The sequence below is a fragment of the Chanodichthys erythropterus genome, chromosome 8 (assembly GCF_024489055.1).
Source record: "Chanodichthys erythropterus isolate Z2021 chromosome 8, ASM2448905v1, whole genome shotgun sequence".
Lineage (NCBI taxonomy): Eukaryota > Metazoa > Chordata > Actinopteri > Cypriniformes > Xenocyprididae > Chanodichthys > Chanodichthys erythropterus.
Window position 1 is genome coordinate 3,210,971 of NC_090228.1, and position 24,762 is coordinate 3,235,732.

At 36.6% G+C, this 24,762-nt stretch overlaps 1 protein-coding gene across 5 annotated transcripts in view; it reads left to right on the forward strand.

Moving 5' to 3' along the window:
- pde3a (phosphodiesterase 3A, cGMP-inhibited) overlaps positions 1-24,762 on the forward strand; it is a 125,053-nt gene that overhangs the window by 21,258 nt on the left and 79,033 nt on the right. Inside the window, exon 2 of one of the 5 annotated variants that reach the window (XM_067391455.1) lies at positions 4,572-4,687. The exons of the other annotated variants lie outside the window; for them this stretch is intronic. The gene's annotated coding sequence lies outside the window, so the exon portion shown is untranslated. The remainder of the gene's footprint in view (positions 1-4,571; positions 4,688-24,762) is intronic. 5 annotated transcript variants of the gene reach the window in all.

Here is a 24,762-nt window from a genome sequence, read left to right on the forward strand (position 1 = left end):
AAGACTGTACGTAAAAGTACGTGAAAAATACTTAACATGCTACTTAATCAAAAGGGTAAACACATCTACAAGCCAAGTATACTTAGAATACTACACTTTGAAGTACTTTATATCTCGATCAAAAGATTGAGTACAAGTACAATATATTTAGACTTTTCTGTCAGTATAAGTCAAGTATACTTTTCAGTAAATTTCTGAAAAGTACATTAAAAAGTAGACTGAAAGTATTCTTATTTTCAGTTTAAAAGATAGCACACTTTTTTGTAAGGATTTGCACTGCGTTTCCAGCTGAAATGAACAGTAGTGGCAGTAAAATACCAACATCTTTTATTCCTTTTCACACAAAATTAATTTTTGCAGGAATCTTTGCGCAATATTATGTGCTCAAAACACTTTTACCATGGGGCATAATTTGTTAACTAATGCATTTTGAGGTTTGCACACTGGCGTAGGAACCGGGGGGGACGGGGGGGACGTGTCCCCCTCAATATTGGAAAATGCTGCATGTGTCCCACCCAAAAATTAGCCTATACACCGCAGGAACAAAAACTGTACATTTTGAACTTTTATTTTGAATACGCGACGAAGAAGATATTCGGTTTTGTCAGTCAAACCCAGAGTGATTTCATTCATGTTTGAATAATCACCATTCGCCAATCACCAGCTTCATATTCTTCACTTTTCACCTATAGTCGGACTCGGAGCATCTGATTGGTAGAGAGAAGTCAACATTACACTACGAACATTCAAATACGTTATTGGTGCGCACCAGCTTTGAACGACTCGACTTTGTATGAGGTAAATTAGTCTCAGTCAAGCGGTTTAAATTAACAAGCTTTTTAAAACTGAATTATGGATACGAGGCATGACATTATAAACTTTTTAATAGAAAAGTAAAATGTTATTGATATAGATAATAATGATAGTTCTAGTTCCAAGTGCCTATATCCAAAGCCGTATGTGACTGTTGTGTTTTTGTATTTTTTTGGGGTTACAAATCAAATATTTGCCTTGTAAAGTGCCCCTTTCCTTTCTGCCCGCAATTGCAGGGGGGCTTGTACACTTTTATGTTTCCCAACTTCAATATTTGTGTAATAATAAATAGATAAATTAAACAGATAAACAGATGATTTTGTTTATTTATTTTGCTGTTATTTCATATATGTCGTACCACGTGACGTCACCATACTGTATGTTACTATTATGGTGGCGAGATGGACGTTGATTCATAATGGCCAAAATGTCCCCCCCAATGTCAAAGTGGTTCCTACGCCCCTGGGTTTGCATCACATGACGAGCTCCATACGGCTTTTCTTTTGCAGTAAACTTGCTCCTTAGTTCACCTGGTACAGCATTGTGACACAACGTCATATCGTTTTGCAGAAATGTTTTTCCAGTGAGCCTGTGTTGGAACTGGTAGAGGCATTTGTGTGTAATCTAAAGTGACGCATGTGTTGGAGTGTTAATGGCGTGTGTGTGAATCCTTAAGTAACGTGATGCTTTGCTAAAGCAAAGTGTGATCTGAAGCTGTGTGAAACGGTGTGCTGCAGGCGTTTGACCTGATGAAAGTGACCCCAAACAGCAAGAGCTTCCTTGCTTTCCCTTGTGTGACGCCTATAAAGATGGGAATGTTCGCTTTAGTGATTCACATCATATCTGGAGAGGTTATCCTGATCCTGAAAGCTAAAGGTGTGTACGAGTTTTGTGTTTTTGGGTACTCTGACAAACGTGGGTCCAGGTGTTTGATTTTAGGCTTAGACGTTTGTTCAAATCTAGCACAAGCGAGTGAGTGCCGTCCTATTTGCGATGCCCGGTTGGCACTCATATGACATTTGGCAGCAGTGGAAGGACCTCATCTGCCGTCCTGCACTAACGTCTCGCCATTATGTAACGGGACGCTTCGGCTGGAAGGAGGTTGACCTATTGGATGAGGGTCAGTTCTGTGAGACTGATCGACTAAATGCTAAAGTCAATCGTACCAACAGAAAGATTGTCCTCATTTGTCCTGCATTAAACCACTCAGATAGACCCACACTGACCCAATCCCTGTTTTAATCATGTGTATTTATATAACACTGGCCATTGCATTGTTTTTCATCATCTTTAATAACATTTCAGATCTTTCATTTTATCTTCAGAGCTTGATGTTATAAGTTCATTGTATGAATGATCCATTTTAATCCAAAGAAATTTAAAATCAAATGATGCATTGATGCTTTTTATTCATCAAAGAATCCTGAAAAAAACGACATTTTAAAACAATAAGCATAAGAGACTTTTTTGAAAAACATAAAAAAAATCTTACCAACCCATATAAATACTGTACCGGTCAGCTTATTAGACTGATTTCTGAAGCTTCATGTGAAGCTGAAAATTCAGCTTTTATCGGGTGAATTGACGAATAAGGATTTTAAAAGTGTAAAAAAAAAACATAATGGAGATATAGCTCATTTTGAAGTTTTATGAAGTGTTATCGAAGAGATTTTGTGTTTTTTATAATCAATTAGCATTGCTTTTGTCATTTTTCACAAGATGGACAAAATTTGTCAGCAAAAATAAATCAGTTTTACCGAATTACACTTTTGGTTATACCAAATAACAATATTTTCAAACAATGCTAACAGGCTGATATCTAGCTAGCTACAATCAAACATTTTATATTTAGTACAAGTTTTTAAAATATTACAACATTTTCCATGTTTTATAGCGGTTGTACCGAATGACCTGATGTTTCAGGACATGCGTATGAGCAAGAATGAATTTTTCAAATAGTTAAAAGAGAATTAATTACTTTGCTTCACAACCATGTGGTCCTTTGCAGGTGTCTGAATGATGTCACATCCTGTCACATGATATTGACAGCATGACTTGATCCAAAATGGTCCCTTTATATTGGTTACTCCAAATGACATCAATGAAATTAATATTATTTCTCATAACAAAACAACGACTTCTACACATAATATTAATACCATGTTGCACACATGTTGATATATGATGCTATAAAATCATGCCAGAATAAAACAATATATAAATGTATTACATTTTAAGATATTTTAATCACAAATGAAATTACTGTATTGGCCTTTGGACAGTTAAACCCTTTGGCAATTAAAAATCTTTAAAATACCTTTATATGTAGCAAAATATGATTAAAACCTTTTGGATTCAATAAAAGAGATCTAGTTGTACTACCTTACATACTTTGGATGTCATATCTTATCTTTGTTTTTAATTATTATTAATGTCTTTGGACAAAAACATGATGCGTTGATATATACAATTATATTTTAAAGTATATTAAAATAGAAAACCATTATTTTAAAGTCATTCACTGTCCATCTATTCCTTTATGTCATCCTCGGAGGGCTAAACCCGGCAGTCTCTCGACCCCAGCCCGTGAAGCAGCACATCTGACATTTCAAACAAACCAGGCCGCGCGGCAGACGGCTTTGTCAAATAAACAGAGCAGAGCCTGTTCGCGCTGGTTTGCGGGCTGAGCTGGAAAGGTTCTCTCAGGGTTTGGGCTGTTGATGAACAGATGTGTCCAGGTGTTCTCGCTCTCCGGCCCGCCGCTAATGGCTATCACGAGACTTTGTGCAACCGTTGTCCCTGATCACAAGGGCTAATGGATTCGTCTCTGGTGTGTGTGCCAGCAAAACAGGATAGCCGTATGTGGCCGTATGAGGCTATGTTCAGAACAGCTATTTTTGCACTGTAAAGTGTGTATACTGCACTCATTTTCTATGACCTGCTGCATTTACTAAAATGTGCAGAATACAAAAGAGCAGTGTGCTCAGATTTACTTTTCATTTTAAACATTTATTTCATGTTTTATTTGATATTCATTTCCTAGTTTAATTTGCTGAGTTAAGCATGCAACGGCTTCCATAAAGCCATGAAATTTTCTGTTTTTAGTTATGCTGTTCTCTACACACTGCAAAAAGTGAATTCTTCCTCAATATTGTTTTACACACTAACTAAATTTAAAAAAGTGAAATCATAATCAACGACCCCTTTAAGAATAGATTAGGAAAACAAGACTTAATATCTTATGCCATTGGTTTGTAAGTAAATGCATCTTAATTTGAGAATGTTTAGAATATTTGTACTTAAAAATGCTGCATAAGAAAAGTATTTTTTTGGCAAATGATGATTTTGTGGCGTTTATGTAGTATAAAACATTCTCACAGAGAACGAGACTCTTTCCAAGTAGTTAGTAAATCACTCTGAATCAAAATGATCTGTTAAGAATCCTTATCCAGTAACCACAAACATCTGGAAAGGTCGTGAAAAAGTCACTGAAATTAGTTGTTCAAATGTGGGAATGTCGCATATGGCGTAGTGTTTCACGTACTAGATTTAAACAAAATATAGTTAAAAACACAAATTCATAGTTTTTATTGCACTGCAATTAATAAATGAATATTAAATATGAATTAAATGCATTTAAAAAGAGAAATAAGCATCCAGTATGTGATATTCCCTTCTGAATGTAGTTACATAGTGCATCTTTCTTTCTTTCTTTGTACTTTCTTGTAATGTTTGTTTCATCTCTTTCTCTCTAATAGAGTAACTGTGTATAAACGCACACATTGGGAAATGGATTTCTCTGGAAGTGCTCATCTGTATCACAGATGAGAGGGTGCAGTGAGTGTATGACGCTGGTTGGAGCCATTAAAGCGATGTAAACACACACACACACACACACACCTCTGAGAGCCCCAGTGGTTCTGTTTGGCTGTGCTGGGATCGTATCATTAGTCGGGCTCTCAGGGTACATAAGGGCCTGTGTTAATGTCAGAATGGGCCGCTGGGCATGATATCCCCATTCACTCTCAGGACTGTCCATTCAGCACTAAGCACTCGCTCTCTTTCTCTCTCTTCCACCACAAAGTCTCTTATTGGATTAGGTTGTTGTGGTAAGGAAGGCATTGGGTGCGTATTTTACTTAGAAACAATTCCCCTTCGTTCTAGGAAATTAACTTTTTTTTGCGGCTTGTGTGTTGTTCTTGCTGACACTGATTTTCCCTGCTTTTTTTTTTTTTTTTTCATTTGCATCCCATGTGATGTATTTCAATGTGAAAAAAGACTATAATTTGGAATAACATGTATTAAAAAATCAGCATAAACTCACTGCTCCTTAAAAAAAGCCCAAACAGTCTAGATATAGATGTGGGAAGAAGGAGGCGGGAACCGGCGAATATTTAACAAACTTTAATATGTAAATAAACCAAAGGAAAGTAATGCCGGCAGACCCCCACGGACGTCTGCCGGCCACACAAACATAATAAAACATAACGTAAAGTCCAGGCCTGGTCCTCTCTCGTCCTTCACTGTCGTCGCTCCTCCTTTTATGCTTCCGGAGCTCCTCCGTGAGAGCTCATTAACTCTCGCGCCGTTCCCTCACGGCTCTCGCCCGCCCTGCTCGCCACAATGCATAACAATCCAAAATGCCAAAAATGCTGTGCAAAAGGTACAGCTTAGCCTAGTTGTGATGTAAAGGGGCACTAAGTTACAATTTGCATACTACTCATTTTTTTTTTTTCATTGCACCAATAAACTATATTATAATATTATAAAACTAAATATTTACGGAAGCCTCTGACCAGGATTGTGATTGAATTGATTGATTGTTTTACCTGAGAACATTCAATTCTTGTGACATTTGTTGACATTTACGCTTGTTTACATTCTAATGCTGCGTTCACACTGAACGCGTCTGGGGCGTCTGATTTACATGTTAAGTTAATGTAAACGTGCGTGTAGGTGTCCTGCGGCGCGAATCGGCCATTGACGCGCGAATTGAGCGTCTGACGCCCAAACGCCAGAGTTCAAAAATCTGAACTTTGACGTAAATTCGCGGCGCGTTAACCAATCAGGGACTCCGCTTTGGTAGTAACGTGTTTATGATGTGATCAGTGGTGGAGACCAGAACAAAGATGTCGCTGTGTGTGGCCACCCTGAGCTCTGTGATGTGTCATTATATTTTTATCGAGACAGGAATAAAAAGGACCTTGCCTGGAAGAGAATAAGCAAAGAAATCGGACAATCTGGTTAGTTGTAAAACTTTTTGCATGATTTTAGCCGTTGATACTAGCCCACCTTCTAGCTAGCAAAAGTCGGCCGGCATAAATTTAAATTGCCGCTACAGGTTTCCAACTGACGAGATTATGTGTTTATTCAGAGGATCTGTGCAGAAAGAGATGAAAGCCCCTCCCATGATGCAAATTCGCGTCTGAACACACTTTGTTTAGACGCGCAAATTGATTGAATTTTACGCGCGTCTGAAGCGTCTGACTTCAAAATGTTCAAGCGTCCAATCTCTCGTCAAATTCGCGCCAGACGCGTTCGGTGTGAACGCAGCATAAGAGAGAGATTATGTGAGGATTTTAATTACTGATAACACTTTTTTTCGATGGTCCAGTTTAGATATTCTACTAACTATAAGTAACTTTGCAACTTCATGTCTGTCTTACTTGTTCTACTAACCCGAACCCATACAGTCTACTATTGCTCTGAGAGTGAGTTGACATGTAGATGCAAAGTAGTCAATAGAATATTTAAAGTGGACCATTGGAATAAAGTGTAACAAATTACTTAGTTAGAAGCTCTTTAAAGGATTAGTTCACTTCAGGATTCAAATTTCCTGATAATTTACTCACCCCCATGTCATCCAAGATGTTCATGTCTTTCTCTCTTCAGTCGAAAAGAAATGAAGGTTTTTGAGGAAAACATTCCAGGATTTTTCTCCATGTAGTGGACTTCTACAGTTACCACCAGGTTGAAGTTTCAGTGCAGCTTCAAAGAGCTCTACATGATCCCAGACGAGGAATAAGAGTCTAATCTAGTGAAACGATCTGTCAGTTTCTAAAAAAAAAAAAATTAAATTAAGCACAAATGCTCGTCTTGCACTGCTTTGCGATGCGCCATGCATTATGTCATATTTGAAGGCTGGCATTGGAGCATTGAGGGTAAACATCATATTATGCGACTTCACGTAATGAACATGTCACAATATTCCTCATTTAAATAATTCATACGCAGAATTAAGGGGCGGGGCTTGGTTGAGTTAGTTAGTAGTGTGTTGAAACTGGCGGTTATGGTAAGGGGCGGGACATTTCCCAAACGCGCTTGAAGTGCTTGACCAATCACAGCACACAGCTCCAGCCGACCAATCAGAGCACATTGTGGTTTTCAGAAGGAGGGGCTTCATAGAGACAGGAACTAAACAGAGCGTTACTGACAGACTGGGAAGAGAGGAGCTGCAACAATGGAGAATATGAGGAAAATAAACAACATTCAAGCATGAAAACCTGATCTAGTAGAGCACAAAAACAACATCAAGACTTGTAAAAGAGCATAATAAGTCCTCTTTATAAGCAGCTTACATCATTTACAGACAGTGTGCTTGATATTTGAATTCCTTGGTTTTGAAATGTGATTTGTGGGAAATAGGTTAAAACAGGATTTCGTCTTTCAAATCCCCTTGTCTTAGTGTGTGTGTGTGATGGCAAGTCCTGAGTCATGGCGTTTGCATGGAAATGTTTTGTTGTGAATGAATCACGAGAGATCTCCATCATTACTGTACAAATGCTTTCTTTTATTTATTTCCTTGTGCATTTTAAAACAGGGTATCTTTTTTTTTTAAAAAAAAGATCTTCTTTTGTTTTTAATTAGTATCAGTGCATGATATTCTCTGATTCATATGGATTAATATGATTGTCTTAGCCAAAAATGTGACCCCTTGTGAACACAAGTCAGCGTTACAAACCCGTTTTTTTCCTCCTGTGAAAGCACATGCGGAGTACAGATGTGTGTACATTGTCAGAGTGATGACTACAAGAGCGCCAGTCGCTTAGAACAAGCCTCACGTGGATCACGCTGCAGTTACGTGGGTTTGTTTTTCCCATGAGAGCCGCACAGAAGCTGCAATCAAGGTTGTGTACTGTAACGGACAGGGAAACACGCTGCTCATAGCAGCTCCGGCCCAAAACAACACAGAACCTCCATTAACCTCCATAAGGCCCGTCCCACCCGCGGTCTGTGGTTCTGCCGGCCTCGGGTCCTGGAAAGATGCCTGCTTTCTAGCATCCGTCGGATTTGTTCGCTGCCATCAGTATGGAAGGGCCAAAAAGTTCTGCTCCGTCTGACACTGAATGCAGGCTGTGATAAAAACATGCTGTAATGTCATGGCGATTGTTGGGGCAACCCCAAGCTGTGGTCGGGATCTGGCTGCCCTGACCAAAAGAAAACAATGACGTGGCACCAAAATGAGATCCGATCATACACAGTCAGATATAAACACCAGCATATGTAGTAGTTGCATGCTGGGGACTGTGAAAGAAGCCACAGCTGGCTCTCATCATGCCGCTTGCGTCATCAATCGGCTCCTCCCAGCAAAATCATCTGGAACTGAATTTAAAGGGCAAAAATGCTTTTTGATTGTACCTTTCCTTTAGTGTGTAATACAGCTGTTTGTGCATGTAAAGAATCTGCAAAGGTACGATGCACAAAGTCCTAATTTTTTTTGGAATATTAGTTTTGAGTTTTTATTTGATGTTTTACATAATACATACAATTTTTTTATCAGTAATCTGATCAAGAAAATAATCAGAATTTTCATTTGTAAAATATTGAATTTGTTTGAATATCCCAAAATAGGTGGTACCACTTTTTTTAAAACTTTATTTAATACATTATCATATTTAATCCTATGGAAGCTTGTTTGTGCCACTTTTTTTCTTTAAACTCGTAATTTCGAGTTATAAAGTCAGAATTGCGTCATATAAAGTCACAATTCAGAATTTTATTCTCGCAATTGTGAGTTTTTATCATACAATTCTGACTTTTTAAATCACAATTGTTTTTTTTATGCAATTCTGACTTCATATCTCACAATTCTGACTTTTTTCTCAAAATTGCGAGATATAAACTCACAACTGCATCTTTTAAAGTCAGAATTGTGAGATATAGACTTTTTTTCAGAATTGTGAGTTTATTATATAATTATGGCATATATGGAAGCTTGTTTCCACCATGAAATAAAAAATAAAAAGGTAAACTTTTTTCTCACAATTACGAGTTATAAAGTCAGAATTGAGTGACATAAAGTCATAATTGTGGTAAAAACTCGCAATTGCAAAAAAAGTCAGAATTGTGACTATATAAATTCTGACTTTATAATTTGCAATTGCAAGTTTAAATCTCAAAATTCTGAGAAAAAAAGTCAGAATTGTGATATAAAGTCAGAATTGAGTTATAAAGTCAGAATTGTGTGAAATAAAGTCAGAATTGTGTGAAATAAAGTCAGAATTGTGAGATATAAAGTCAGAATTGCGAGATATAAAGTCAGAATTGTGTGAAATAAAGTCAGAATTGTGTGAAATAAAGTCAGAATTGTGAGATATAAAGTCAGAATTGTGAGATATAAAGTCAGAATTGTGAGATATAAAGTCAGAATTGTGAGATATAAAGTCAGAATTGTGAGATATAAAGTCAGAATTGTGTGAAATAAAGTCAGAATTGTGTGAAATAAAGTCAGAATTGTGAGATATAAAGTCAGAATTGCGAGTTATAATGTCAGAATTGTGGTAAAAACTCGTAATTGCGAAAAAAGTCAGAATTGCGACTTTATATAAATTCTGACTTTATAATTCGCAATTGCAAGTTTAAATCTCACAATTCTGAGAAAAAAAAAAAGTCAGAATTGTGAGATAAAAAGTCGTAATTACCTTTTTTTTTTTTTATTTAGTGGTGTATACAAGCTTCCAAATTAATCCATCCAATCCTTCTTAATATTTTTGTGGAAACCGTAATGCATTTTTTTAATGATTCTTTGATGAATAGAAATTTGTTCAAAAAAACTCACAACTGCATCTTTTAAAGTCAGAATTGTGAGATATAGACTTTTTTTCAGAATTGTGAGTTTATTATATAATTATGGCATATATGGAAGCTTGTTTCCACCATGAAATAAAAAATAAAAAGGTAAACTTTTTTCTCACAATTACGAGTTATAAAGTCAGAATTGAGTGACATAAAGTCATAATTGTGGTAAAAACTCGCAATTGCAAAAAAAGTCAGAATTGTGACTATATAAATTCTGACTTTATAATTTGCAATTGCAAGTTTAAATCTCAAAATTCTGAGAAAAAAAGTCAGAATTGTGATATAAAGTCAGAATTGAGTTATAAAGTCAGAATTGTGTGAAATAAAGTCAGAATTGTGTGAAATAAAGTCAGAATTGTGAGATATAAAGTCAGAATTGCGAGATATAAAGTCAGAATTGTGTGAAATAAAGTCAGAATTGTGTGAAATAAAGTCAGAATTGTGAGATATAAAGTCAGAATTGTGAGATATAAAGTCAGAATTGTGAGATATAAAGTCAGAATTGTGAGATATAAAGTCAGAATTGTGAGATATAAAGTCAGAATTGTGTGAAATAAAGTCAGAATTGTGTGAAATAAAGTCAGAATTGTGAGATATAAAGTCAGAATTGCGAGTTATAATGTCAGAATTGTGGTAAAAACTCGTAATTGCGAAAAAAGTCAGAATTGCGACTTTATATAAATTCTGACTTTATAATTCGCAATTGCAAGTTTAAATCTCACAATTCTGAGAAAAAAAAAAAGTCAGAATTGTGAGATAAAAAGTCGTAATTACCTTTTTTTTTTTTATTTAGTGGTGTATACAAGCTTCCAAATTAATCCATCCAATCCTTCTTAATATTTTTGTGGAAACCGTAATGCATTTTTTTAATGATTCTTTGATGAATAGAAATTTGTTCAAAAAAACAGCATTTATTTGAAACATTTACTTTATTATGAGTTAATTCATAATTGCTGAATAAATCTGATATACTGTATATTACATTTGCCATATCGTCCATCCCTAATGTGTATGCTCTTCATGTGTTTAATCATGTGTTTAAAGTACTTACCACAGTAAATGAAAAATATCTAACTGTGGATTAGATGTGGAAAACTGGTGTGGGTTTTTCATCTTTTTCCATGAAGAATTATGAATCATTCATATCTCCCCTCAAGGCTGCAGTTTATATCACTTAGACGCATCACATGCATGTTAAATAATCAATATCTTGCCATGAAATTCAGTTGCTGTGTCTTGGTACCAACTTCTCCCAGTGATCCCGAGCTTTGTTTTGCACGCTCCCTCACGTCAATCACAGGGCTGAACACATCTGCTAATACACAGCATGTACATGAGCTCTGACGCTGACGACGTGATTCGGTCTGACGTTAATGGAAGCGAGAGCCATGTGTGTAACTTAACAGCAGTGTGCCGTTAGTGCGGGGAGAAACGCTTCACTTAGCAAACTGGCTAAGAAGAGAAAGAGAGAGAGAGAGCAGGATTACAGGAGGAACATGTCCAGAAGGCCTCAGGAACAGCCAGCCAACATGGCCTGTGCAAAACACATGCTATTTTGGCTGTGGCTCATCACACCGACCAGATATGGGATAGATTCTGTTATCATTTACTCACCCTCAATGTGACTTTCTTTGTCCCATTGCACACAAAAGCTGAATGTTCTGGCCGCTCTTTTCTATGTAATGAAAGTGAGTGTGGAATTCAGGCTGACAATCTCCTAAAGGGGACCTATAATGCCCCTTTTCACAAGATGTAATATAAGTCTCTGGTGTCCACAGAATGTGTGTGTGAAGTTTCAGCTCAAAATACCCCACAGATCATTGATTATAGCTTGTCAAATTTGCCCCTATTTTGTGTGTGTCCCTTTAAATGCAAATGAGCTGCTGCTCCCGGCCCCCTTTCCAGAAGGGGCGGAGCTTTAACAGATTGTTCAGCCTTATATTGTTCAAACCGGAGTCGACACTGATGGAGAAACTCAGGAAGAAGTTACAACTTTTAGACGTTTCTGAATGGTTAGTGGATAAATTTATGTAGTTGCTGTGGAGTTGATTCAACTCATCCACTAGCATGTGCCGTCATGTTCATCTTTTATGACCCTCGTTTGTGTTTTGAACTGGCACACCGTTGTCACCTGCGCTAACAAAATGGCGGCAATGTGGGTGGAAACTTGCAGATTAAAGGGTGGATATATTATATTAAGATCCCCTTCCTACATCACTAAGGGAATGAAATCTGAGCAGCTCGTTTTTTCACATGCTTGCCTTGCAGAGAAAGGCTTACTGGGTTGTCCTTTTTCACGTTTTCTTGGTTGGTAGATGCACCAGGGACCTGATTATAGCACTTAAACATGGAAAAGTCAGATTTTCATTATATGAAAAGCATTATAAAAGTAGTGTATACTATATTCAAAGTCTTAAAGTCGGCATGAAACAGATGTTGGAATAGTCTTTTCTTATCTATTGTGACATATAACAGCTTCTCGAACAAGAACAAATGTAGGGCGGGGCTTGATTTTGTCTGTGGGGAATTGATTGGATGCTTGTAGTTTGCTATTGGTCAGTCTCCTGTGAATGACAGGATGCCCCGCCCTCGTCATCAGAGAAGAGAAGAGATGTCACTGCAAGAGGGAGAGGAAATTATTTTGATTCAAGATTACCAAGCGCAGATAAATCATTTATAATAAACACTGGCCTGTTCACACCAAGAACGTTAACTATACCGATAACCGTAAAGATAACTAATTAGCATCCACACTAATGGATGATGATGTTTTGTTTATTATAATCACATGCTGCAGTTATGACGTCGTGCTCTTTAATGCAGGATTCTGATAGGCTGTCAATGTTTTTATCATTTTTCACCACCTTTGCACCTATTTGCAGTTGGTTACATGACATGCAGTAGTCAAATATGATCTGTTTCCATCTGTTTGTCACACAAAGCTATCGTATGATTTGCAATATAGCCTGCATCACCATTCTTTTGGTATCTTACGGAAAAGGGCTTCTCCTCCCTAGAACAAAAGTCTGCAGCTGCAGAACATCGTGAGGGCGAGTAAATGATGACAACTTTTATTTTTGGCTGATATTTAAAACTAAATTACTGAGTCGCAGCGCTCCGATAAATCAGGAACAGTCTGCTTCTAATCTCGTTCAAAAGTTCTTGAGATCTAAAAGCATGAGAAAGTGATTGAAAGATCCACCCTGTCCCAGATTCCCCAATTATCTCTTGTCTCATGGTAGATATGAGCCAGAAAAGTGGTGCGTCTTCGTTAGGCACTTAACACTTCCGTTTGTTTGAGATCTTTGGTGCAAGAAGGAAAAGCGTGCGCTGGCATGCTCGTTTGTTTGATATTGGGATGGAGAGCGGTCAGCCTCAGGCGCTGGACGGACGCTCACACAAGAGGGATTCTTGCTCATATGGAATTGTGCTCCGGGAAAAGGACAATTATGAGGGGAAAAAATGAACAGAATTTAGACTGAGGTTTAGGAAGAAATAACAAAGACGTTAAGTCTGGTAATGGAGGATAGTATTTTTTTTTTTTTTTTTACTTTAACCAAAGCCTTTTTATTATTATAATTCATGGTGTTTTGTTTAGCTTTATCTCGTTTACATGATGCATAGATACTCTTGTTAATGATATTTTTGTTAATGTAAATGTGGTCAGTTTGTTTACACCCATATCATATAAATTCACAATTGGGCTATGTTCACACTGTCAGTCCAAATCCCTTTATTTGTGCATCCGATTGGAAACTGATCTGAAATTATCGACTGTCCACATTAGTGTTGTCAAATGTACCAACTTCGGTACCAAGTCGGTACTGAAATTTTCAAGTTGCCCTAGAATTAAATATTGAATTTATATTGGCATAGTTGAATAACAAGAGTTCAGTACATGGAAATGACATACAGTGAGTCTCAAACTCCATTGTTTCCTTCTTATATAAATCTAATTTGTTAAAAAGACCTCCAAAGAACAGGCGAATCTCAACATAACACTGACTGTTATGTAACAGTCAGGATCATTAATATGTACGCCCCCAATATTTGCATATGCCAGCTCATGTTCAAGGCATTAGACAAGGGCAGAACGTCTGGATCTGTGCACAGCTGAATCATCAGACTAGGTAAGCAAGCAAGAACAATAGTGAAAAATGGCAGATGGAGCAATAATAACTGACATGATTCATGATTACATGATATTTTTAGTGATATTTGTAAATTGTCTTTCTAAATGTTTCATTAGCATGTTGCTAATGTACTGTTAAATGTGGTTAAAGTTACCATCGTTTATTAATGTATTCACAGAGACAAGAGGTATCAGAATCAAATGTAAACATCCAAATAAATACTGTACTCACATGATCCGATGTATGCAAGCAGCATGCTTGACGAACATCTTGTAAAGATCCATTTTGAGGGTTATATTAGCTGTGTGAACTTTGTTTATGCTGTTCAAGGCAAGTGCGAGCTCCGGGGGAGGGGGAGCACGAGAATTAAAGGGGCCGCAGCCTATATATCGGTGCATAGTTAATGATGCCCCAAAATAGGCAGTTAAAAAAATGAATTAAAATAAAATCTATGGGGTATTTTGAGCTGAAACTTCACAGACACATTCAGGGGACACCTTAGACTTATATTACATCTTTTAAAAAGAAGTTCTAGGGCACCTTTAAACATGTGACGATACATTTTGAGAGGATTCTTAAACACTTCTGATTGGCCAACAGTGATCAACGCTTTAAAAATATTGTAAATAGACATCTTAAATGTATTTATTATTAAATTAAGTCTATTTACAACATGTTTTTAAAGCGTTGATCATTGTAGCCAATCACAGACATATCTGTTGAGTGCATGAACACAATGGCCAATCAGAGGTGTTTAGGAATCCGCTGAAACTGCTGGGGGAAATGCTTACATTAGGAATTTAACTTGCGTGCAAAACTGGAATATTGCATACATTTGCGAGAAAAAAAACGATTCTATCCCATGTCACTTCCTGGGAAATTGCCACAGAATATATGTAATAAAAAGGGGAATTGCTGCAATTGCATGGTGAAAAGAAGCTGTGGCTCTTTTTTTGTAGATTATTAGTGAATTTCACCTCAGAGCGTGCCCGCCAACTTTTTCAGCGAAGCTGCTTCTGGAAGTATTTTTTCATAAATTTTTCCCATAGGGATTTTTAAAAAGACTTTGTTAAAGAGGTATAATCCATGAACCAAGACAATCAAACTCTACAAACTTTGATTTGAAGCGAAAAAGTATTTGAAAATCGGACAAAAAGACTGTGTACTTAACAGCTTTAGTAAATACAATCCCATGAAGCATTGCGAACAGCATAATCGAATGAAAAACTATGGAGAAACCGAAAACTACTCATTTACAAATGTTGTTTATATATATTAAAACATATATGACGTTTATTGCAAAATGTGCAGATATATGCAAGCATTTATTTTGAGAGCGTAGAGCGATTGACTTGATTAAGCTGTTCGCAGTGCTTTATGGGAGTGGGCGGAGCTAACAAGATCTTTTGTTGCATGTTACTTTGTTTCTGATTGGTGGAATTTTCTGTGTAGCATCATGGGTAATGTAGTTTATTTCGATTATTTTAAAACTATGCTGAAATAATGCGAGCTCACTCCTTCAGCAGAAGCAAATGCCATTAATAAACAACCTCGTAGCTCACAGGTTTAAAGGTTTACAAGTTATCGTTCAACATCAGTTTCCCTTTGGTTTTTATTTCCAGAACCGACTGCTGCACTCTATAAACGCTGTCATGTTATTTTGTGTTCAGACGCTGGAACGCTGAATCTGAATGAAACTGATCCGCTGATTAGTGATGTGAGCGTTTGTTGTGCATTGAGGGATTTGTTCGGTAAATGTGTTTCCATCATAGTTTATGCGCAGGTCGGATTTATGCACATATTTACATTTTATGCTCATCTTGATGTTTCCATCCCAAATTCTTTTATGCAATAACCTAGAATTTGCATAAAAATAGGTGGATGGAAACATAGAAATTGTCTCTTGAACTCTTGATATGATTATTTTTTTTTTATTTAATTTATTTAAGAAAGTGCTTACAAGTCACAAATGTAGCAACTAATCAGGGTAAATATCCATTTATGTTCAATGATCATCTCACGCTGAGCAATAATTAGCAACATAATTCTTGTGCTGTGAACTCTGGTTTAACTCTTCTCTATTGTGTGTCCCCTGAAGAATTTTGTAGAAAAATAAAAGCTGGACATCAGCTATTTTTGTAATCAAAGTGTTCCCTCTGTACATTATTAAAAGTTTTAATATAAAAAGTTATCTCGATTTAAGTAGACAGAGTAAAGCTTACCCCTGCAAAACCCACCACAACTGTGGGTGGCAGCTGTGCAGTTGTTCACATGTTCGGAGTGATTTTTAGTGTGTTGCTAGGGTGATGATAGATGGTTGCTAGGTGGTTTCTTACAGGCCCATGGATTTTGTTTGCAGTTTTCATTTGTTTCTGAAGTTGTTTCCCCAGTCCTCCCATCTCTGTTCATGCTGAGTCAGGCGCCTGAGAGGATGTTGATTATATAGACGAGTTCCTCCCTCAGCCTCACTCCACACGTCGTCACCTGCCACTCTCGTCTCCATGGTTACAGCAAACTGGCAAAAGTCTATACGCACACAAAGATGCGCTCCTGTACTTTCAAGGTCCCCTCACACCCTGAATGATGCTGACACAAGCAAAATTCTTTTATTTTATTTCCCCCATTACCTGGTTATCTTGGATTAGGATGTCTGGTCTAAGGATACAGTTTAAGGAATACTACATATGTACAATTCAGAATGGCATATTACATATGTTTGAAAGACACAAGACAGTAGTATGCAGTGTGTGTTTTGTTCTTTGATTGATTGATTTTAAGTGTCTGTTTTGTCTATTTATGTTAAGCATCACTGTAGTTATAACAACAATTTTGTTTTTATGTTTTTGTGAGGCTGAAGATGAATTTCCACATGTGTGGACAATAAAGATATCTAATCTATTATTATTAAGGTAATGAAAGGTAATTATAACAGTAATGATTTAAATATATTATTATTATTATTGATGTAATGAAAGATAATTATAAAAGTAATATATTAAAATATGTTTAATATGAAATGTATTATTATTATTACATATATTAAATGTGTCATTAAATGTATTATTATTATTGAGGAAATTAAAGATAATTATAAAAACAATTAATTTAAATATATCTAAATATTTTGCATATTAAGTGTATTATTATTAATATTATTATTATTATTAATGTGGTAATGAAAGTTAAAGGTGCTCTAGAATTAAAAATTGAATTTACTTCGGCATAGTTGAATAACAAGAGTTCAGTACATGGAAATGACATACAGTGAGTTTCAAACTCCATTGTTTCTTCCTTCTTATATAAATCTCATTTGTTTAAAAAACCTCCGAAGAACAGGCGAATCTCAACACAACACTGACTGTTACGTAACAGTCGGGATCATTAATATGTACGCCCCCAATATTTGCATATGCCAGCTCATGTTCCCAACATTATGAAAGGCATTAGACAAGGGCAGCCAGTATTAACATCTGGATTTGTGCACAGCTGAATCATCAGACTAGGTAAGCAAGCAAGAACAATAGCGAAAAATGGCAGATGGAGCAATAATAACTGACATGATCCATGATATCATGATATTTTTAGTGATATTTGTAAATTGTCTTTCTAAATGTTTCATTAGCATGTTGCTAATGTACTGTTAAATGTGGTTAAAGTTAATTATTAATGTATTCACAGAGACAAGAGCCGTCGCTATTTTCATTTTTAAACACTTGCAGTCTGTATAATTCATAAACACAACTTCATTCTTTATAAATCTCTCCAACAGTGTGTAATGTTAGCTTTAGCCCCATCATAGACTATCAAACTCATTCAGAATCAAATGTAAACAACCAAATAAACACCATACTTACGCGATGTTGCATGATGAACACTTTGTAAAGATCCATTTTGAGGGTTATATTAGCTGTGTGAACTTTGTTTATGCTGTTTAAGGCAAGTGCGAGCTCTGTGGGCGGAGAGCACGAGAATTTAAAGGGGCCGCAACCTGAATCGGCACATATTTAATGATGCCCCAAAATAGGCAGTTAAAAAATGAATTTAAAAAAAAAAAAAAAACATGCACATTTTTTGTGATTTTCTGCATGCCAAAATGCCATTTTTGGCATTTGCCAAAATATGAAGTATAAAACCAGAGCACACTGCATACAGTAGAATACTGAGTCCCACAATGCAATGCTGTCGACTTCACCTTACATTTCCAGTGAAACGATTAGCCCAGGAGACTGCTAGTTTTAAAATCCCTTATTCATTATTTGACATCATGCAAATAGTAGTATGCTAAATATCTTTTAGCATAAGGCATAAAGATTCACCTTTTTTTTTATAAACACAAATCCCTATGAAAGATTTCTGTTTAGTTTAGGTCCATAAACAACAGTTGTATAAACATTGCCAAAGCATCATTCACGTGAATGTCTGCCTGAACAGTTGAAAGAGGGACATTTCCCGTATTCAGCATCACAGACACCTGCAAATGGACCTTGGCCTGTGGACAGTGTGGATGGTGTCAGTTCAATCATGCATGGCACCATTGAGCACCACGCTTTCTCTGACTCATTAAACATCAGGTTCAGTATAAGATGCTCCCGGTTTCTGGAAAACTCTTATCCAGGCTTCAAAGAAAGCCTCTGGCTGTAAACGCAAGGACAGCTCTGAACCTTCGACAGACAATGAAGCCTGTGTCCCGAGTGCTCAGCGATTCTAGGAAAAGAGAGTTTTTTGTGTCATATATGCCTTTTAAAAGTCACGAAAATGGAAACACCGTCATCTTTCAATGTAAATTATTGATTTTCTGAGAAGAATTCAACCTGGTCTTCAAGATGTATTACTGTTTAACTTTGGGGAATACTAAATCTGTTAAAATGCCTTAGCTGAGAGATTTTTAAAGCTAAACTCAACTAAGTTTATAGTTCAGATATAAACACTGATGTCTACGGTAGCGATCAAAATAGAGTAAATCACCTTTTGAAAGTAACTTGATGCTTCAAATAAAGGTTGTTAATCCAGTAGGTGGTGACAAGTGACTGTTAAAAATGTCAAAATGTACGAATTTGGCAACTCATACGAAAAAATTTGCCACCTCGTAAAATACATACAAATTGCCTTGAGATCGGGTTTTCATAAATTAATCACACATGAAATTTGGCTGAAAAAATGATCATTTAAAGTGATTATTGCAAAGCATCAAATAGACAAAGTAGCTTCAGAAAGAAATACTTTTGAATCAACTATAGCTTTAATGTTTTTTTATTAATATGGAAATATGAAATTTTTTTTAATGAAATTATAGGCTACTCTAAATAAGAAACTAAAACTGCCAGTAGGTGGCGATAAAAGTAATTGAGTCATTAATTCATTTGATTCATTCAAACGGCTGATTCATTCAGGAATTAAGTAAATGACTCTCTTTATGAATGGTCAATTGAATCATTGGTTCACCAGATTCATTCAAAACGCAGATTCAGAAATTAAATGCCATTGAATTGCGTGATATAAAGTCAGAATAGCATGTTGTAACGTCAGACTTGCGATTCTGACTTTTTTGTTATCACGCAATTCTGACTTTATAACTCGCAATTATTATAATGAAACTATACTCTAAATAAGAAACTAAAACTGCCAGTAGGTGGTGGTAAATATCTTAATGATTAAGTCATTGAATCATTCATTCATTCGATGAAATGCTGTAGTGTGTTGCTCGGAGATGATCAATTCTGCTCTGGCTTTATATTTTCAGGGCAAAACTGAGCAGAACAGGCAATGCTGTGTCTAAAACAACACATTATTAACTTCTTATTTATTGAACTGTTGTATAAAATCAGTTTCGCAATTGGAATCTAAATTGCTAGTGAAATTCACAAATAATTACCAGGAAATGGCGCACTGAATTAAATGTGATGAAGAAAGACTGAAAGAGTGTCTCCAAAAACTTACAACAGTGTAGAAAGCGAGTTGCGGTTCAACCAAGTGTGGCATGTAGTGTATTTTCAGAGAGTTTCAGAGATATTGTTCTCAGTTATACCAACTGGATCATGTTGCAGATGGAGAGCAGAAGGTTTGCGTGAGTGTGTGTTTTCTCGTGTCTCTCTCGGGTTTCTGTTAGGCTCTATTACTCTGATTTGGGACACCAGACACGTTCTCATTAGTGTTATGAATGTAATCAGTAGTGTGGCTGTGAGGTTAATGCAGTCCCTCTACAGACTCGGCCATTAGAGTCGCTAACCCAATCACAGCCCGTCCAGAGCCCCTCGCTGCCCTGCTCTGATGTCACCCGTGCTAAAAACCAGTGGAAAAAACAGCACATCACCTTATTGGAAAGGCTCAGAATGGCCTCAGAGACAGATGAGACATAGCATTTCCACCTTGATCACAGTTGCAACGCTTGCGAGTTGAATTTGTGCATCATTTATGGTCTATTTTGGTGCCGTCTCTCAGTCCCACGAGAGAGATCCGTAACGACAATGAGCAATGCTGAATTTATTTTGGATTGGGGCTTGTGTAATCTACATGCTCTTTGTCTAAAATTGCTTCTGATATGATTCACTGATACTGTAAACGGTTAAATCAAGGTAAATCGAGGTAAACGTTGTGAAAAATGCAGACTTGGCTGCCCTGAAGCGACTTTTCCGAGCAGAACGACCCTTTCAAATGTGCTTGGCTGTGGGTTGGCATTTCGGGGAGGTGTAGTCTGTGTCTTGTCTGGTTCTTATTAGACTAATGCGCAATTTGTAATAAAAAGTGCAAATTTCCCATATGGAGTAAAATCAGTGTTGACCAGGGGCCCAGATTTGTATGCTTCGGGGTGGCTTCAGACTTTACAGTGCAAATGTGGCCCAGTTTTCTGTTTTCATTTTGGAGGGAATGTTTCAACTTGCTTTTACACTAACTAGCTCTGTGTTTCTCAATCTCTCCAGACTGCTTCATATGAGAGCCTCTTTCTGGATAGTGTATGTTGAGAAAAAAAATAAAAATACTACACTCTAAAAAATGCTGGATTAAAAACAACCCAAGTTGGGTTGAAAATGGACAAAACCAGCATTTGGGTTGTTTTAACCCTGAGTTGGGTTAAATGTTTGACCCAACCTGCTGGGCAATTTTATTTAAATCAACTATTGTTCAAAAATTACTATATGGCCGCTTAAAATGAACCCCAAATAGGCTGGAAATTAAAAATCCAGTTCATTTTAAGTGAGCAATAGAGTAATTATTAAACAATAGTTGAGTTAAATAAATCTACCCAGCAGGTTGGGCAAACATTTAACCCAACCTCTGGGTCAAAACAATCCAGTTAATCCAATCAAATTAGAATGATATGTTTGAAGTTATTGATTTGATGTAATAAATTATTGAATTATTATAATTAAATAATATAATTATATAATTATAAAATAATTTAATTACAACTATTTGTTTAATTTAATCTATCTATCTATCTATCTATCTATCTATCTATCTATCTATCTATCTATCTATCTATCTATCTATCTATCTATCTATCTATCTATCTATCTATCTATCTATCTATCTATCTATCTATCTATCTATCTATCTATCTATCTATCATCTACCAACTTTTGTCAACCAGGGTGGAAATTCAAAAATTCCACTTCCTGCCATTTCAATTCAAATTTCACATGTTCCACATTTTGTGTGTCTTTTAGGATTTTTATGTTTAGTCTAAGTTTCCTGTTTCCTCTCTCTGTTTTGCAGTCCTTTTGTAGTTTTTTTGGCTCCCCTCATTCCAGGTGTGTCTTATTTGCCAGTTACCCCTTGTGTATAGCTGCTTTCACGCCATGCCGTAATTATCGTAATGATTCTGAAATGTACAAAAGCCTTCACATGCATGTAGGACTTGTAATTACAATTTTAATTTTCTGAGAACTACGACTTGTAGCACCTGACCACTGCAGATTTAAAGGTGCCCTAGAAGGCACTACGAAGCACAGCCTCAAACTCATTCAGAATCAGATGTAAACACCCAAATAAATACTATACTCGCATGATCTGATCCATGCATGCAGCGTGCATGACAAACATCTTGTAAAGATCCATTTGAGGGTTATATTAGCTGTGTGAACTTTGTAAATGACACTGTTTTATAGAGTCGAGAGCTCGATGGGCAGGGAGCAGGAGATTTAAAGGGCCAGCAGCCCCTGAATCGGTGCATAGTTAATGATGCCCCAAAATAGGCAGTTAAAAAAAATTATTTAAAAAAAACTATGGGGTATTTTGAGCTGAAACTTCACAGACACATTCAGTGGACACCTTAGACTTATATTACATCTTGTAAAAAAACGTTCGATGGCACCTTTAAGGTGCGTTTGACTTGAGGCAGCGCTGTGCAGACATTAAAGTACCGCAAAAGCGATTTGAAAGCATACAGAGCTTTATTTACAGTAATTACGACATGGCGTGAATGCGGCACATTTAAACCCCAGTGTTTCCTGTGTTCATTATCAGGCCTTGTCCAGTGTTGGCTGTTTCATTTCTAAACTTTGTCTAACCCTGGTACGTACTGTACATACAGGTGGTTATGCATTTAACATCATGAATAATCAGCGGTGGCCAGTTCACAAGGCAGATCCCTCACTAATGATCTAAGAGACGTCTGTATTCTCTCCAGCTGGCCATGTTGTTTGTTTTTTCTGTAGTAATGAAACAATCTTCTAATGTTCTTTCCTATGATCCTCTTCACCTGTCCCTTTGAATCGGCTCTGGTCTGTGGTAGCCGTCGTGACGCAAGAGGTAAATCAAATCAATAAGCAATCGGGGACCAAGTGCTGTGCAGATCGACAGGCCTCCTGCCCGGCAGATTTGGGCCTAATTAGCATTGATGAGCATCACTGATGGGATTTACGCCATTGATGAGCAGCGTGAGTCATCGCTCATCCATCTGACTTGGGCAGCGAGTCTAACCCGCTTAGAGTGGGGGTTCGTCCGGGATGATGGGGATTCCTCGGAGGCCAGGCAGGTGTGGAGATTTGCGTGGAGATGAGAGGCACGAACGCAGCGGGAAGAGTTAAGCACATTTCCAATGAAGGGAAAACATATCTGAGAGGGATTAGCAAGCATTAAAGATGGATTTATAGTGCTTTGCGTCAGTTAGCACATGCATACTATACTTTTAAAAACTGGGTTTTCGCAGCATGATTTTTGCTTCCCCAAAGAACCTTTCAGTGAACAGTTCTTAAAAGATCCCTTTTTCTTAGTGTGAAGAACATTTTATTAATCTAAAGAACCTTTTTCCATTATAAAGAACCTTTTGTGGTATGGAAAGGTTCTATGAATGTTGAAGGTTCTACCATCAATGCCAATAAAGAACCTCTAAAAACAAATGTTTTGGTTTAAAAAAATAAATGAACACAGCAGTTTATATTAATCTTTTTGAGTTATGACAACCTCTAATGAAATTATGTCCAACCAACAACTACTTTAAGCATAAACACAAATTTTTAAGTTGATTACTCAAAACTAATTGTTCCAACTAATTTCAACATAGAATGCAGGTGTTGGGATTCAAATTAACAGCTAGCATAGTACGTTAAATGTAACCTATTTAGCATTTACTGAATATGTGAGATATTATAGGTCTTTCCCTTTAATAAAAAACACCTACACTAACATAAAATAACACTTAATTTCAACATTTACTCTCCTTATCCAGTCCTATGCAAAGCAGGCTGGGAACTAGAAATCCCTGAGACAATTTTCAAAACAATTTCATTTCTGTATTGCTCGCTTAAAATGAACCCAAAATATGTTGGAAACGTAAATTTATTAATTTGTTTAATAAAAGAACATTTATTAATAAGTTTAATTAATAATAATTAAACAATAAACATTTATTAAATTGTTTGTTAATTAATGTTCATCTTTTATTATTGTTACCTCTAGTAATTATGTGTCTGATTTTTAATTTCCAACATATTTTGGGTTTAAGCCAGATATAGAGTCATTTTTAAAAAATAGTTGGGTTAAATAAAACTGCCCAGCACGTTAGGCAAACATTTAACCCAACCGCTGGGTTTGTCCATATTTAACCCAACTTGGGTTGTTTTTAACCCAGAGTGTAGTTATTACCTAGTTATTGTAATTATTACAAGAAGTATATGTGAAACAGAAAAAAAATAAAATAAAGTGCTACTGAAAATTAAGTTGAAATTATACACAATATTAAGTTGATGTAATGATCAACATGTCAACAGCACTCATCAAAATAATGTTTGCAACTAAAAAGGTTAATTAAATTAATAAATTAGAATTTTTTTACTTGCAACCGTGCATTTATGTAAGTTGTGGTAATATGTCCACTGAATTTCTTTGTAGAGTGTACGACGTGGACAGTTGCATTCAAAATAATAAAGATGCTTTTCTTTCGCTCTGTTTGTCATGCACTAATGCATTTTCCTGGTGCTCTTGAGGGTTCTGCCTTCAGTGCCCCAGCAGAGCCCACTGTAATCTTATCTCATTTTGACGTAAGTGCCTCTATATCACACTTGACATTTAGAGCTGCAGTGACTCCATTCGCTTTTTATGCGAGAGATGCACGAAGGGAAAAAGCAGCGTGCCGGCTCCACGTGCAGTCCGCTGGCAGTGAACTCAGCTGGGCTTTGTGAGGCGCTGCCAGTGCCTGTTTCTCCCCCTGGAACATGGGAGAATTCCCTCAGTGGCACTTACTCAGGCCGGGCCCCCGCTGACACTGCCAAGGCAAATATTTACCCTCCAGTCAAATGAA